The sequence below is a fragment of the Cuculus canorus genome, chromosome Z (assembly GCF_017976375.1).
Source record: "Cuculus canorus isolate bCucCan1 chromosome Z, bCucCan1.pri, whole genome shotgun sequence".
Classification (NCBI taxonomy): Eukaryota; Metazoa; Chordata; class Aves; order Cuculiformes; family Cuculidae; genus Cuculus; species Cuculus canorus.
In genome coordinates this window covers 17,542,617-17,557,942 of record NC_071441.1, presented here as the reverse complement: position 1 = coordinate 17,557,942, position 15,326 = coordinate 17,542,617, and the positions used below count along the sequence as shown (strand labels likewise).

The 15,326-nt window shown below is 37.2% G+C and overlaps 1 protein-coding gene across 3 annotated transcripts in view; it reads left to right on the top strand.

Moving 5' to 3' along the window:
* CERT1 (ceramide transporter 1) overlaps positions 1–15,326 on the top strand; it is a 73,969-nt gene that overhangs the window by 23,282 nt on the left and 35,361 nt on the right. The window lies entirely within an intron of this gene.

Here is a 15,326-nt window from a genome sequence, read left to right as displayed (position 1 = left end):
ATATTAGTCCACTTATAGCTTGGCATTTTGCCTTCATTTTGATACAGCAGTGACATTAAAGCATAAGTGGCAAAACCAAGATTGCTTTCTGTAGTCTATGAAAAAATTTAAAGTTAACCATGGAGTATTCTTGAGACAAAAATACTGCAACCGATTACTCCTGCAATTCCTAAGAGAAATGTTTACAGCAAGTTACACATCCACAGAGCTGGCATTTAAAAAAGTGTTTTACAGGCATGGGATCTTCAGGTAGGGAGTTGTGGGGACGTGGAACTTGATGACCTTGGGCTAAAATCCAGACTAGGTTGGGTGAATGATTTAGCTGTTGAAAAGCAGAACTTAACCTAGCATCCAGATAAGCAGAAATGTGGGCTGGGTCATTGCATGGTACCGTACGCGAGTGAATGAGGAAAAATCCCAAATCCTGTCTTAAACTCTGCTCTGCACAACCTCAAAGGGAAGCCTTTTTCGTACTGTTCTTTTCACCCTTCTAAGTCTGTCCCAAGCTGTTGCTGAGCTCTGAGCTGACAATTTTATGGAGTTACCCGTGTATAGCATGGAAATACCAAGTGGTAATAGTTTAGAGTTTGCCTTTGTATGTCTGAATTTGGAATTGGTTTTCTATGTCACTTATTAAAAAAAGATCTTGTATTTAAAAACACAGTTTTCTCCTGCTTTACTGCCCAGCTCCCATCATGAGGTATTTTTTGGTTTTGTTTTTCTGCCTAGTGTTACTGGTAAACTTCAGTCTTCTTATTCAGCCTCCTTTTTGGATCATTAATGTGTGGATTATGAGTTCTAGCATTCCAGAAGTGACCTCCCTTTGTGAAGAAGCCTGATTAATTATGCAGTTTTTTCACTTTTAAAAAAATGGGTTCTTTTAATTTTGGGTTTGATTTGCACAGTTTAAACTTCCATGCTTTTCAAGAATTTGGTGTTTTTTTTAAAAAAAATTATACCAGATCTGTGTCGTCACATTTAAGGGTCTAGAATGAGGAGTTTCTTGGATAATTCCGTTACCCAGTTTCTTCAGTATTTGCTTAGAGATACTGTTTGGATGGGGTAATGAGTTCTTTTTTCAATATTTTATTAAAGCGGCCTTTCTCCTCATTGCTAAACAACAGTGAATCATGTTCTAGAAAGTTACATAAACTGAAGAAAAACATATTTACAAATAGGAGGTGGAAAAAAATTCTTTATGTGCTGAATTGACAAGAAGTAGTTCAGTTTGCATCTCGCTGTCCTAGTGGAAAACACTGGACATGACTGTTCCAAATATGATGGCTTTTTCAGTATGTCGTTTGCGGTTTCATGGATATTTGACATTCTTCAGTTTCTTGCATTCTGTTTTCTTTTTGGTAGTGTTTACAGTATTTAAGAAAAATAGCAGTTACTTTAATTCTTAAATGAAGAGGAAAATATTCTGAATAAGCCATCAAACTACTTAATACATTAAAGCAATACATTACTTGAAAGCATTCGCTTCATAGGATGCAACTAAATTCCATGATCAAGACAAGGAAAACAGAAAAAGGTAATGCAGTCTTGTAGCAGTGGCTTTGACCTAAGTTAGAAGTATGTAATTAAATCTCAGAAAATCATGAGTTAATAGCTTTTTACTAGTGCAATATTATCTTGTCTTCAGAATATAGTAGCAGCTTTGCATGATGAATATTGTAGGTGTGGATGTGCATCTGTTCCTGCTAGCTGTTTCTACTAAAATACATAGGAATCTTATCACCAGAAGCCTTGGAAAAGTGCTGTTGGCACATAAATAGGTGTTTAATGTAATTTTAATGTATTTAAACATAAAACAGAAATGTCCAAATCAAGACTTCAGTTTGAATATTGTTCATGTTTCTTAAAGAATGTGTCTCCTAACATCTTGTTTCTGTACTTGCCAAATTGAGTGGTTAGTGCTTTAATCTATAACTTATATACAGCTTTGTAGGAAAAATGTGCTGGAAAATGGTACATTTATAACATGGATAAGATCTGAAAGATAGGTTTTCTTGGAGTCTGGAAGTTCATCACACTTTATTTGAATTTGTATGAACAATACTTCAGTAATCCATAGTTTTAAGTAACTTTTTACTTGTCCTTTAATTTTCTGAAGCTCTTGTGGAAATTTTATATCTAAATACTAGTTTGAGAGAAGGAGAAGATGAGCTTTTATGAGGCAAAATATTCTGTGTCACTGAAATTTTCAGATTTTTGGCTGCTTACTCTGAAATTTTCTGAAGAAATATTCCTGGTCAGGTTACCCAAGCTCAATCACAAGTTCCTTGACAAGCTGTTGTTACCAGATAAAAATTGGTTTTGTTTTGAGAACTTTGTTCTTGAACTGACGCATAGTAATTGGAATGAAATTTAGGAAGGAAATTATTTCCTTTACTAAGCAATCATTTTTATTAACTTGAGTCTACTGCTATATTAAGTACTTTGTTTTTGAAGTTCTTTGTGGCTTACTGAGTGGGTAGGTAGTTCTGGTAGGCTGCTTAAGCTGTTTGCTAACAAAAGTATGTTTGTGAGATTTACTGTAGCATGTCACAAGGTTGTTTATCTTTAGAGTATGAAAGATGGACTGAAACTTTGTGACTGTGTTTCATTGTTCTCTGAACAGAGGAACACTGATTTAAAATGGATTTTATATTAAATTTCAGTATGAGTGAGCAGGCTTAGAAAAACTTTGTTCTTAGCAACACCAATGAGCAGCTGGGAGCTGAGAAATGTAAAACAACTACTGTTCAAGCACAAAAACTGTTAGAATTTGCTGGTTTTCTTTTTTTAACATTGCATAAGCCTTTTCTTGAACTGAGGTTCCTAAATGCTTACTAGATTGAATGTTCAGAAAAGAGTTAATGTGTAATCTTCTACTTAAATGTTTCATTAAATGAACTAAGTATTATATGAACTATCAATCTGTGAAATATCTGGTTGAGTGTGTATCATTAGGAAGCTTCTCTGTTCTACTGCCCAAAGAGACAGCGAATCTAGGATGGCTGATGACCTTTTCTTAGATCCAATGGCAAGGTATGTTTCTGAAGAACTTGAGACCAGACTAGGTTCCTGCGTTTTTCTGGTGTAAAAACATTGATGGTGCGTAAACACCAAGGCATGAATACTTTTGAAAAGTTGCTCTATTCTTAAATAATGAATTGAAGGACTGATTCCTGGCCTCTGGAGAATGGAAGTGAAGTATGAAATTTCTAACCTTAGATTATAGAAACTGACTTAAGTGTTGCTAGTTCTGTGCTGTGAGAAAAATATTTACCTGTGAAGAGCATGTAACTTCCAAACAATAAAATGTGCAGTGTAGCGTGAATAATCAAGAGTAACATTTTCACTAAAGTGGGAAGTGTTTCTTTACACATCTCGAACTTATCCAAAATTTTCATTCTTTGCCCTCTACTCTGGTAGAGTTGATACCATAAGTCTTATTTGTCTTACTTCCCAAAGGTATAGTTGAGGGGAATAAATTGCTGTTTGCTGCAAGAACAACATGGATAATTAAACTTATTTTGAGCAGATGACCTGGATGTCAGGAGTTCAAATTAATAATTTCTTGTAATATTAATCTAACACCTGAATTGAAAATTTGCTGAGAACATGTTTAGAAATTAATGTTCCATGAGAAACTCTGTCAGATTGTCCCATTTTGTTCCCTCTTAGTTTTTATTTTTTTCTACACAGATTCTTGCATGTGTTCATTACTGATTTTGTAACTCTTCGGCAGAACAAATTGATAGTGTTTTAAGTCTTAGGTTTTAAAAATTGTGTGTTTATTAGACTGCAGTAGGTCTTGATGAACTTTTTACAATACCTGTCTTTGTGTCAACAACCAGAAAAGGTCATTCTCCAGAGAGGTGTCTCAATGTCAAACAAGGTTGGCATGTAAGGAGTAGGTAGGTTCCCCTTTTCATTTTGAAAGGATGATGCACAAGGCATTTAGATCTACAGCAGGAGGCCTAAATTACAAAGTTTGACTGTGAAAGGCATCAAGTGGCTGCTTTGAAGGAGTGACTATATTGTTTTTACTGTTGGTTAGACACTGGGAGAGGAGTTGTCAGCTACCTAGAATACGTTTACATAAAACATTGGGAGAAGTAAAACTTCTAAAATGTCTGTTTTCTAGCCATTTTTTTCCTCAGATAGCTTTGGGGAAGAGGGTGTGGCAGCCTCAATGTGTCAAAGGTATTTCTGAACGTGGAACCTAGTTCAGAGATTAGTTTGGAAAACTGCAGAGAAAACCTTGAACAGCTTAATTTTAATTACAGTGGATAAGGGCACTCTAGAATTTTGGGGGTGGAACAAAAAAAAACATTGGCAGCTTGGAATTTTCCCAAAAAATGCTTGTTAACCAAATAAAATCTGGTTCATTTTTCCACATAACTTAAAAAAAAAAAGTTAAGTTACATTTTGTATTTACTTTCACCCTTGAGATCATATGCATGTTCTTTTCTTCTGTCAGTGTACTGAATAGTGTACAGGGAATGTGCTGCTAGATATTGAAAAATATTACTAATAGCAGTAATGGTGATGTTGAAGCAGAAGAGGCAGCCAGGCAGAGGCCTGAGGAGAGGGTGAGAAACGGGGGTGGGTTGTTGCTGGTCTAACATGAGTGCAGCACCATACAAAAGCAAAATTCCTAATGGCTAAAACCAGCACCATAGTGGTGTACATTTATTATATTTAAGATAAAATATAATAAAATAACACACAGTACATTTCTGCAAGCCTCCTCAAATGGTTCTAGTCCTTCCAACTCTGAAAGTTTGAGTTAATGTCGGATTGCTTCAATCTGGTGATAGAAATCAGCTTCTGGATAAACAGAATGAAGGACATAGAGTAAAATATTGAGGTATAGTATTAAAATACTCCTTAAAATTAAACTTGGCCTTCAGGCTTTGTTATTTCTCTAATGAACTCAAGCAGAAGGTGTTATGCAGGAGCAACGTTTTTCAAACTTGGAGGAAACCTTTACATTTTAATTCCAACTTGATGAGCATCTCAGTTCCCTGTGTTTCGTTCTGTAATTGGAACGGTTTGCATTCATACTGAGACCCATCTACCCATTCCTTCAAATTAATAGCTGCCTTAAATATCACATTAACAATAATTAAAGTCAAATTTAGTTTGAATACTGTATGTAAATATTGATCTATGAGATTATTTTTAGTTAACTGTGCTAAGAAGACATAAAAAACTGCTAGTGAAGGTAACTTTCACTTAAAGCTATTTTATTAGAGAAGAAATTCTGACCACTTGATCTGGTCAGAAACCTATATCAGAATTTGATTTTGTGAAGACTAGAGCTCAGGTTACCAACAGGAATGGGGGAGTACAAGAGGATTACTGTATGCTTAACATGTCCACAGGGTTTCAGCAGCTGTGAAGACAGCTGTAACATTCTGTGAAACAGGGTAATTTTCTAATTTTCTATAACTCTCTAATCCTGCCCTAATATCAAACTAATTTACCGGCAATACCAATGATGCAGATTAATTGCTCCAAACCTGTTGCATGTCTGAACCAAAATTTGTATTAGTAAGATAATTAGGAATTAATTGCTATGGCCTGGAAAGGAAGAAGAATATGGCTCCCTATATGGGTTTTTTGGCATTTCATCCTAACACCAGTTCTTCTGTCCCTGCTTCCTCTCCTTACCCATTCACAAATAAGACTGGCTTAAGTGGAAGCAACAGTGCAGATAAAGGAAGGCACAGGAGGTGTGGTAGTAGGTAAATATTGTTTAACTTAGGTTTTTATTTCAGAAGTTCATAAAACTAGGAGAGTGATGATGCGGCCTTGTTTTTCTGCTGTTGGTATTACTGGCACAAGTGTTGGAACAACTTTCTTAAGTAGTCTTGGTGTCAGCTATTCCCTATCAAATTGATTTGGGTTGCTTTCTCCTGTTGTCTGATGCTTTGCAGCACATCAACAAAGTCTAAACTTTTCTGTCTCATGCTGACACTTTGCATCATGTAGAGTATGGTGTTAGTTTCTGTGACATCCCATGTCACTCCAGGTGCTGATGCCCCACTGTCACCGTGGTGTTTGGAGACACTGACTTGCAGCAGCAGTGCAGCGTGCTTGAGAGGAGGCTGGAGAACATTCAAGTATCTTGTTGTAAGCTGTAAAAAGTGGTTACCTGTTTAACACTATTAAATGTGTAGGCAAGTCACTGATGAGTAGTAGAAACATGCTTAAATGTGTTGCAAAAACATTGTGTACAAGTTTGAAACTAGAAAACCATGAACTGTTGCTCAAGCTTATGCAGGATTTTAGATATGCTACTCTTGGTATTCTGTCATTATTGTATGTTGACATAATATATGTATCAAGTTCTTGCATAGTCACATCTCCATTCAAAGATAAATTTGAAGTGTTTGTGGGTTCAAATACTCCCTAATAACTAAACAAGAAAATAAGTCCCAGCGTAGTCTTCTGAACTCTGCAGTAACAAGTGTATTTGTCTGAGGGTTTGGCCTCCATCTCAGACTAAAATGGGAAATACACAGAAGGATGTAGGTGTCTAAAGTCCAAGCACCTCACTAGCTTTTCAGGTTCAATGGTCCTTTGTGAATGCTGGCCTTTTTGGTCCTCAGTAGTGTCTAACTGGTATAGGTATCAGAGGAGAAATAGACTGAAGGGTTGTCTTGAAAGAAGAGTCATAAAGTTCATCCTTATTCTTCCGCTAATATGAACTGAGGTCATCCTTATTAGATGCTATGTTTCATTATAAGTTAGACTAGTAAGCGTTGTAAAAGTGAGGGGTTGTGGAATCATTTTAGCATGTTTTTCTGTTAAAGGATTTCTCCTTGCCATCTTCATTGAATTTGAGTTTTTCTTTATAGAATAGCCTGGAGAGGAAATTACTTCCTTCATATTTGCAACATCGAAGACTTCTTGTCTTTTTCTGTTAGACAGAATAGCTTCCCATTCCTCAGTTGTTCACATGAACATTTTTTACCATGCTCTCTTCTATGGCACTCTTCCAAACTTAGTCTTCATTATTCTTTGAGGAACAGAACCAAAATTGGCCTCATTATTCCTTGTGAGGATCCTACAGATGTTGTATAGAATGTAGGGTTATGTTGTGGGTCTTGTAGACTACTCTGTTTCGCAACATGATGATTTTTTTTACTTACTCAGCTTGAAAGCCATTAAATCGGGTTCATCTCTAGAGCTGTTTGCAGTGTTACCTGTCCTGTACTCGTGCATACAACATTTCCTATAACCAGGAAAACCTTGAAAGCCGTTTTTTCCGCACTATAAATTTTTTCTGCTCTTCTGTCAACTTCACCCTTTCTGGTATTGCTGGCTTTGGGTTTGGTTGCTTTCCAGAAATCCTCCTGTGTTGCTTGGGTTGGGTTCAGCTTCTTAAGTGATTGTGTTGCTTCTAGTACTTTCTGAAATATGGAGGATGGCTGGGTGAAGAAAGGCTAGATCTTTCAACAATTTCTTGGCTGATAGTTGAGCTTGGTTGTTATCCTGTTGGGAGCTGCTTTTCTGAGTCTGAAGCAGTATACTTGTGTGCACTTAAGATAATCTTAAATCCTCATATCATGAAAGCTGTGGTCGCTTTTGGCCATATGGTCCTAATTAAAAGGTTTTCTCCTCAATGTAGTCAGAGTATTAGCAGGTAGTCTCCGTAATTTTAGTAGAGGTGTTGAACTTTACTTCTCTCAACCCCCTGGGTAGGCAGTGAACTTAGTTAAGATAATTTACTTCTGTCTTTCCTTTAGATTATCTAAACATATGAATTGACTGAAGATTAAAATGCATATAAAGGTTAAAGTAGCTTTTTGATCATGGTATAACCAGACTGGTGAACCACTTTGTTCTGAAATATCTAAAGAATGCCTGAAATTTACAGGCCAAAATGCAAATTAGCAGAGCATTGCTTGTGGGTGCAATGCCATGCAATAGAAAGCACTTTCCAAAGTGCTAACTTGGTGTCAAATCTCATGAAAAGCTTGTGACAGTACTGCTAAGCTGCTAAGAGTATGTCAGTCAATATTTTTGTAGTGCTATTCAATGAAGGATGGTGTACATGGCTAAAGTAATCTTGGTGCCAAGTCTAGTGCTGGGTCTTGAAGTGACTGGAACTAAGCTACCAGGCTTAACGCACAGCTATCTGTGCAGTAAATAACTGGTCTCATTTCTACAAACAAGTGGGATTTTAGGAGCAAACTCAAAGGTGTTGTTAATTCAGTTTGTGAAAAAGTTGTGGTAGATAATTTTGATAGTGTATACTTTTATTTAATAGACGTAAGGGGAATGTCAATGTTTGTAACCAATGGCATAGCAGTAGTTCTAGGTATCCAGCTCTTCATGGCAGGGTGGCAGCACATTTTTGCATGGTTTCCTTGGAAACAGTACTATTCATTGAGACAGACGTGTCAAGCTTGGCTTTAGTGGTAAATGCCTCTTCAAACCAGAGTAAGCTCTTGGTATCAAGAAAAGAAAGTACAGAGCTGCAATGTGGAAGTAGTGAGTGGTTGAACAGTTAAAAGTTGACACTTGCCAAATATATCTGCATGCTGTTTACTCAGAATTATTACTCATCAGCTCAAACAGGACTGTGCACTAACAGTTCAGTAGAAAAATCTACTCTCTATCCCTCCACCTACCAAATACAGTCTTGCCTTTTTTTAATTCCTAAAAAGATTTTGTAAGGGCTGGTTTTCCTTCACTGAGCCTTCACTACAGTGAAACTCATTGAGTTGATGTTAATGCACCAGAGTTAACACCCTAGCCATTGGCAGTAGGTGCTGCTCAGCCACATGGGTGGGGTGCCCAAGTGGCAATGGTAAATATTCAGTAACATTCAACAGATGTTAACTTTTTGGCTTTTCTGAAAGACAGACAAACACACCACCCTGTCCCGCCCTTCCTGAGTAAGAGAATATCTGCAGGAGCTAACACAGCTCTAAAAAGCCAGAGAAATTCTTTCAAAAACACAACAACAAGAATTGGGGTCTTCTTTTTTAATTCAATGTCGACTTGCTGTATTGGAAGCCCTAGAGGTAATTCTCGTAATATTATTTCCACTATAGGACAACAGAAAGATCCTTTTCTTTCTCTGAAAACAGATAATGCTTGAAAATATGCTTTTGCTGTCACTTTAGTATCTTCTGGGTGAATGGACTTAGAGCAGAGGAATCAAAATTCTGGTGTCTTGAGCATATCTATTTTGAATGGGAGGGGAGGAAGGAGGCTTTACTATTTAACTCCTGGTATTTAAATATCCTATATTGATTGGTATGAGCACAGGCATCAGAAAATTTTGGGAGATGGGAGAAATAAAGAGCCAGCCATCTTTTTCTTCTTCTCCCTCTTGGTAATCTGAAATAACTTCTGTGTGTTATTTGAGGATTTGTGTATTACCTTAAAATCACTGGTTTAAGCAAGCAAGTACAGCTGAGGCTGCTCAGCTTCTAAGAACTACTTTTCCTGTTGTATTTTATGATGCTGGTGTGGAGAAATTGTACTTTCAGAGGAAGGTAGGATGAATTGATCATGTTCAGTCTTTTACTGGAAATAACAAGTTTCTTTCCTTAAAATTGAATCAATATGCTTTCAAGGAGGAAAACAGCTTGGGTATGTCTTACGCATTGCATTATTTTAGCACTTTTTATCAGCAGAAGCTCTTCACTATGTATGATGCTGCCTGTCATTTAAAGTTACTAAATTTGCAAAGTGCACTTATTGCTGGAAACTGAATTTCCTGAAAGAAGACTTCAGAGGAAAGCCAGTGAATCAGCAGTTTCAGTTGACTACAGAAGCATACGCTACAGCAAACTTAAATGCTGTCACTTTCAAACTGTTGAAACTTCCCTTTCAGGATGGAAAAAAGTAGTTCTTTGTCTGTCTTGGCACCCGTTTACCACTCTTTGGCCCATGTTTGAACAGCAGCTGTAAGCTGCAGCTTTATTAATAAGTAGTTACAGTTAAGGCTGTTTAAAGCTGGACTAAAGCTTTCGGTCCATTCCAGCCCAACACACTTGATTAATTATAAACAATGCAAATTGTTTCACTTTGACCAGCCCATTCTTTCTTTGCCTGTGTGTTTCAGTTATGTTTCGTAACAATCACTTTGGCTTTGAAAAGAGATATCATAATTCTCTGAAGAATGCATCCTTGTGTGGGTTGGAGGCCTGGTAACCTAATGGAATATGCTCTGAGCAAGAGGTGGTACCCGAGATCTTGTAACCTAGTAATTCTGTTCCTATGTTGAAACTACATTTCTTATATAGCAATTCGATTTTTCCTTGCTTGTGTCATAGTATTTTCTACTTCACAGCAGAAGGATTCCTCATTCCTTTCTTGAAATGATCCTTTCTTTAAAAAAAGTGATGTTTTATTGTCTCAGTTTGCTAGTTTTCAGACTTTATAAATCAAAGATCTGGTTAAGCTCTGTGTCCTTGAAGTTTTACTCTATTCTTGCCCTGTTAAAAGGTGCAGCTTCCACACTTAGATTCTTGTTTCCACTTGCCCCCAAATATGCGAAATAAGGTTACGCAGAACATAAAGTGTCTATTTCATGGTTTTAGTGGTATTAGTAGGTTCGAGGAAATTGGTTGAAGAACCTGTCATTTGAAATGTAAAACAAAAGTGCGAAGATAAGCAATGTCAGCTATTTAGACTATGCTTCTCACAATCTAGCCAAACAATAGGACTTAAGGTTTGTGCAAGTGTATCTAATTAATTGATCTTCAGAGTCTTCACTGGATGGCTTGAAAAGAGGCCATCATGCTTGCTAGACACACTAACAGAATAGAAGTGTTCAGCTGACAATACTAATCATACATAAGCCTCTCTACTTTTATTATCCATGTTAGCAGGCAGGTGGTGCACCTGGAATAAAAATGTGCTCTGATACGTGTTTGGACTTGGACATAAGAAAAGGAAGTTCTGCATTATGTGACCTGAGGCTGTAATTAGAAGCAGAACTTGCATGTCACTTGGCTGGAAAGGTTTTCTGCCAGACCTATTGATTTATACAAATACAAATACGAAATGTATTTCTCAGTATCTTAGTACAAAATGCCTTAGGAAAGATCTAGTCTTTTTAGAGCCCTGTGATACAGAGGCAATCTGCAAAATTAGACTGCAGGGCAACTTTGAGCCTAGGTTGCTTTTGGATTGTTTTTTGGATACTATAGTCTCACTGCCAGTTTTATGTCTACTACTTTGTCATGCCTGAACTAGATAGACTATGTGCAGATCTGCCAGAATATGAAGCTGTGGTGGCAGAATGCAGAATGTGTGTTGTCACTGCCATACAGAGTGGGCAGGGAACACCTTCCCCTGCCTACCGTAAGACAGGCATTTCCCTCCTCTGACTTAGCAGTTGAGTTAAGTCAGCTTTTAGTGTGTTGCAATTCAAAGCAGATAACACCAATAATATGGCCATTCTCTTAAGTGACTCTGCCATACACACGCTGTGGTCACTGCAGGCACTCATGATGAATTCTTAGGTGATACACTGCTGTAAGGCAACCACCAATGGGATTGGACTTCAGCGGTGTGTAAAGTATATAGATCCACTGAGTTAGAATCGACCATTAAACTGCTTGATTTATCAACAGTATACTATTCTCTAGGTAGTTCTTATCACAGGGAGGTTTTTGTGTTGGTAACCAGCACTACACTGACGTCTTTTGTCTTTTTCATGCTTTTTTAGCCCTCTGGAAAGCAGTTAGAACAAAAAAAGTTGACCCACAGTTTAGTGTACAAACTAATGATGGCAAACAGTATTACAGTCCTGTATAAAACTGGTGATAACACTTATCTTCCAAGTTCTGAGCATTTTAGACCCTAGATCCTTCAGTTTACTTTCTTCTAGTGCACTAGAAGCAGCCTTTTTTGGAGTGTTTTTCCATCAATTGCCAGTCTTTCCTTCAAGGGTAGCATGGGTCATCTTATTGCAAAGGCCTTGTGCTGTGCTTGAAGTTGGTTTTCTGTTGTCTTGCAATAAAGCTGTCTGTTGGTTTTCACATGAATGACTAATGGTAGTGTGTTAGGAGTGGTTTTGTATCAGCAGATTAAGTTGAATTTAGTACAGATAGGTTTACTGATATTGTGTGATGTCAGATAACATTTTAATTCTCAAAGACTAGCTTTCTGGAAGTTGCACTACATAAAACAGCTCTACAGACTCTGAAGTAAGCCCATTTAAACTTAAGGATTACAAATAGAGTAGATAACATTTAAATTTAAATGTCTTTATCACTGCTGCGTGACTTTTTATGGGTTTGGAAAGGTTTAACTAGAACTTTGTTTCTTTTAATGCTTCTCAAAGTGCACATGCATACAGGGAACACTAGTTTGGTGAGAACCTACTTAGCACATACATTGTACGTTAAGGAACCCTGTGTCTGTTCATCTGGCTAGTATATAAAACTCCTTTTCCCAATGAGCTGTATGATTGATAATACCAGACTAATGGCAGAGCTGTTAAATGTGAAAGGTTCTTCTACTTGAACATGGAACTTGAGAAAGGTGGCCACTTTTCTGCATGTCACATGTTGTTTTTTAAAGGTAAATGGTATTGAGCCTAACTACTGTTAGATGAAGCTTTAGGAAATCTGTGCATAAACATTTGTCAGTATTTAATTTGGTGCTAATGACTGGACAGTCTGAACTAGAAATTAACGTGTTAGTTGGTTCGCTGTGTTTTGAGCTGACTGAGTGACTTCAAAGTAATTTCATTAATCTATTGAACTTCTAATTCACCGTCATACTTTCAGCAATAGATGTCATTGTTAAATCTTGCAAAGTGTGCGGAAAACTTTATCCTGACTTAGCAGTGTGTCTCAATTGTACTTATAAAGGCTAAAGGTAAAACTTCTCTGTTTTTAATTGTCTGCCAAGGACAGGGAGTGAAGTAGAAACAGGGTAAGGGTTACTGCTGGACTTTGACCAATAGTAACCTGTAGACGTGTCTGTTTCCTTTTTGCGATTTCCCTCTAGTGGTCACACAGGATATTGACTTGGGGAGATTAAACTCGTGAACTGGTATGTTTTCAAGTGCTTGTACCTAAGTGAACTAATACAGAAGTAATATGGGGCTTATGGAAAATTAATTTTCCCAGTCCTGACCTGTTAGAACGCAGTGTGTTGTGACGTCTTGTGATGGGAGGATGTACTGTCCTGCTCCAGGTTTCTGATTCAACAAGGTTTTGAAAGTGAGCTGTATTTTTATGCTTTTGGTTAGCCGAACGTGCCTTTTACTTGAAACTCAGTCACACAGTGCTCCTAGCATACTAAATTTGCTTCTGTACTCTTTTGACTTGGGAACTGCACAGTATGTGTATATTTGCCTTTCTGTATCTAGGACCAGGTCTTACGTCCAAATATTTTAAGTGTTAAGGTAATTTATTGCTTTAGCTTTTTGGTTTTATCGTGTTGAACTTGTTCTTGACCCACAAACTAACACGAGGGTTACAGAATTGTGTAGTGCTTGTCTCTGTAAACCAATTCAAGTTTTCATTTAACCTTCTGAAAATGTTAGTACATTCATTGTGTATCAGATGTTTAAGAAGATCTTGCAAGTGTTTCTTACTGCAGGCTCTTTTCTGCTTGTAAGGCAGAACTGTTCTTCATTTGTGTAGTTATCCCTTTGGAACTTTATAATTGATACTTTTTATCTACTATGTTAATCTTCTGTAGAAAAAAAACACCTTTGTACATTGCATATTTCATTTGAATTTAAGACAGGGAATCTTTTATATTGCCAAATTGATGTAAAGTTGGAAATGGTGTTAAGTTGCTACTGATGCCAGGATTCTGTGCACATAAACAGCTTTTAGGGCAGATTGGACTTAATTTTTAACAAATGTAGTTTTAACACAAATGGAAGGATTGTTTTCTGTGGAACTTCAATTCTGGTCAACTTCATAAATCTGGACCTGTATCAGGAGCATGACAGAAAGATGCATATCCTAGGTAGTCCCTTATTTTATATAATCTTTTTGTTCAGCTGTAATGAGCGCAGTGAGCCTTTTTTTGCTTTGAGGGAAGTGTATATTAAGACCTGATGAAAACAAGAGCTACAGCAAGAAGGAAATAAGAATAGGCAATAGGTCTTGAAAGGCAAGAAAAATATGTTAGATTTGATAGTGTGAGGTGCAGAACAAGCAACGAGTTGAAAATAAACTCTTCTTTTCCCCACCTTTTCCCAAATTACAATTGTCAGAGTACAGTTTAAACTGAATATGTTCTCGTGGTTTTCTTTTGGTTGTAAGATCAGTTCTGTTAAAGCTTCAGTCAAACGTAAAATGGACTTTTCTTTCTTTGACAATTCCAACTTTCATCATCCTCTAGTCCTTGCTATATATTGCATTCTAAGAGCCATGCCAAGCCTTTAATAGAGTTTTCTTATCTGATAGCTAGATGAATGTCCGAGGATTGAGTGGAGGAAAAAAATGTGTTCTTGTGTGTAGCAGTGACAAGATAACTGTTAACTGCGCTAGAGGAACAAGAGATTTAAGGATCTTTGTGGAAGCATTTGCTTTGATAGCTTTTTCTGCCTATTGATAAGCTTGCTGTTGCATTTAGTCTATGTTGCTGTAAAGTTTTTTGTAGACCATTTCTTCCTGTACGAGTAAGAACCTTGCCTGCACCTGTACTTTGAATTCTAGGGTATCTCAGTGTAAAAAAAATGTTTCTTCTGAATAGCAAAGTACAGGCTTCTCTAGTCCAGGACCAAAACTGGCTCAGACTTGCAACAAGTAACTTTCTGCAAAGGTGAAAAAAAAAAAACAAAAAACATTCTGCTGTTTAACCATGCTTTTCCCTTTGAAATCTCATTGTGGCCCTTAGCCCAAGGTTCTTTCAGCATGACACACTGGTTATGGATATCTTTTCCCACTTCTACACAGAGATGATATTAATATACTTCTTCACTACCTTAAATAGGATTTTTAAAAAAGTGGAGTAAGAAGCAATCTTACTTCCCCTACGACTTGGAAGGATAAATATGATTATTGCCTACCTGTGTGTTAACCATGAACATGACATTAGTTGAGTCCCCCTGAGTGTTGATGTGAGCTGAGTTGTCCATGTGTGCTCTGTCCAGGTGAAGTGCAGCTTTCCCTCTGGCTCATGACTGCCTCATCGAAGAGCTCGCAGGAGCTAGATCTTGGGCTCGTACAGTGGGTTTCCCTGCTGCTCTGGGCTCATCTGCCTGCTGGTATTTTTGCGTTATCCATGGCCCTGCTCCATTTTGAATTTTACAGATAATGATAATAATAATAATGATGATGATAATTAAATAATATTAACTGTAACATGGTTTTGTATAATTATTAAAAAGG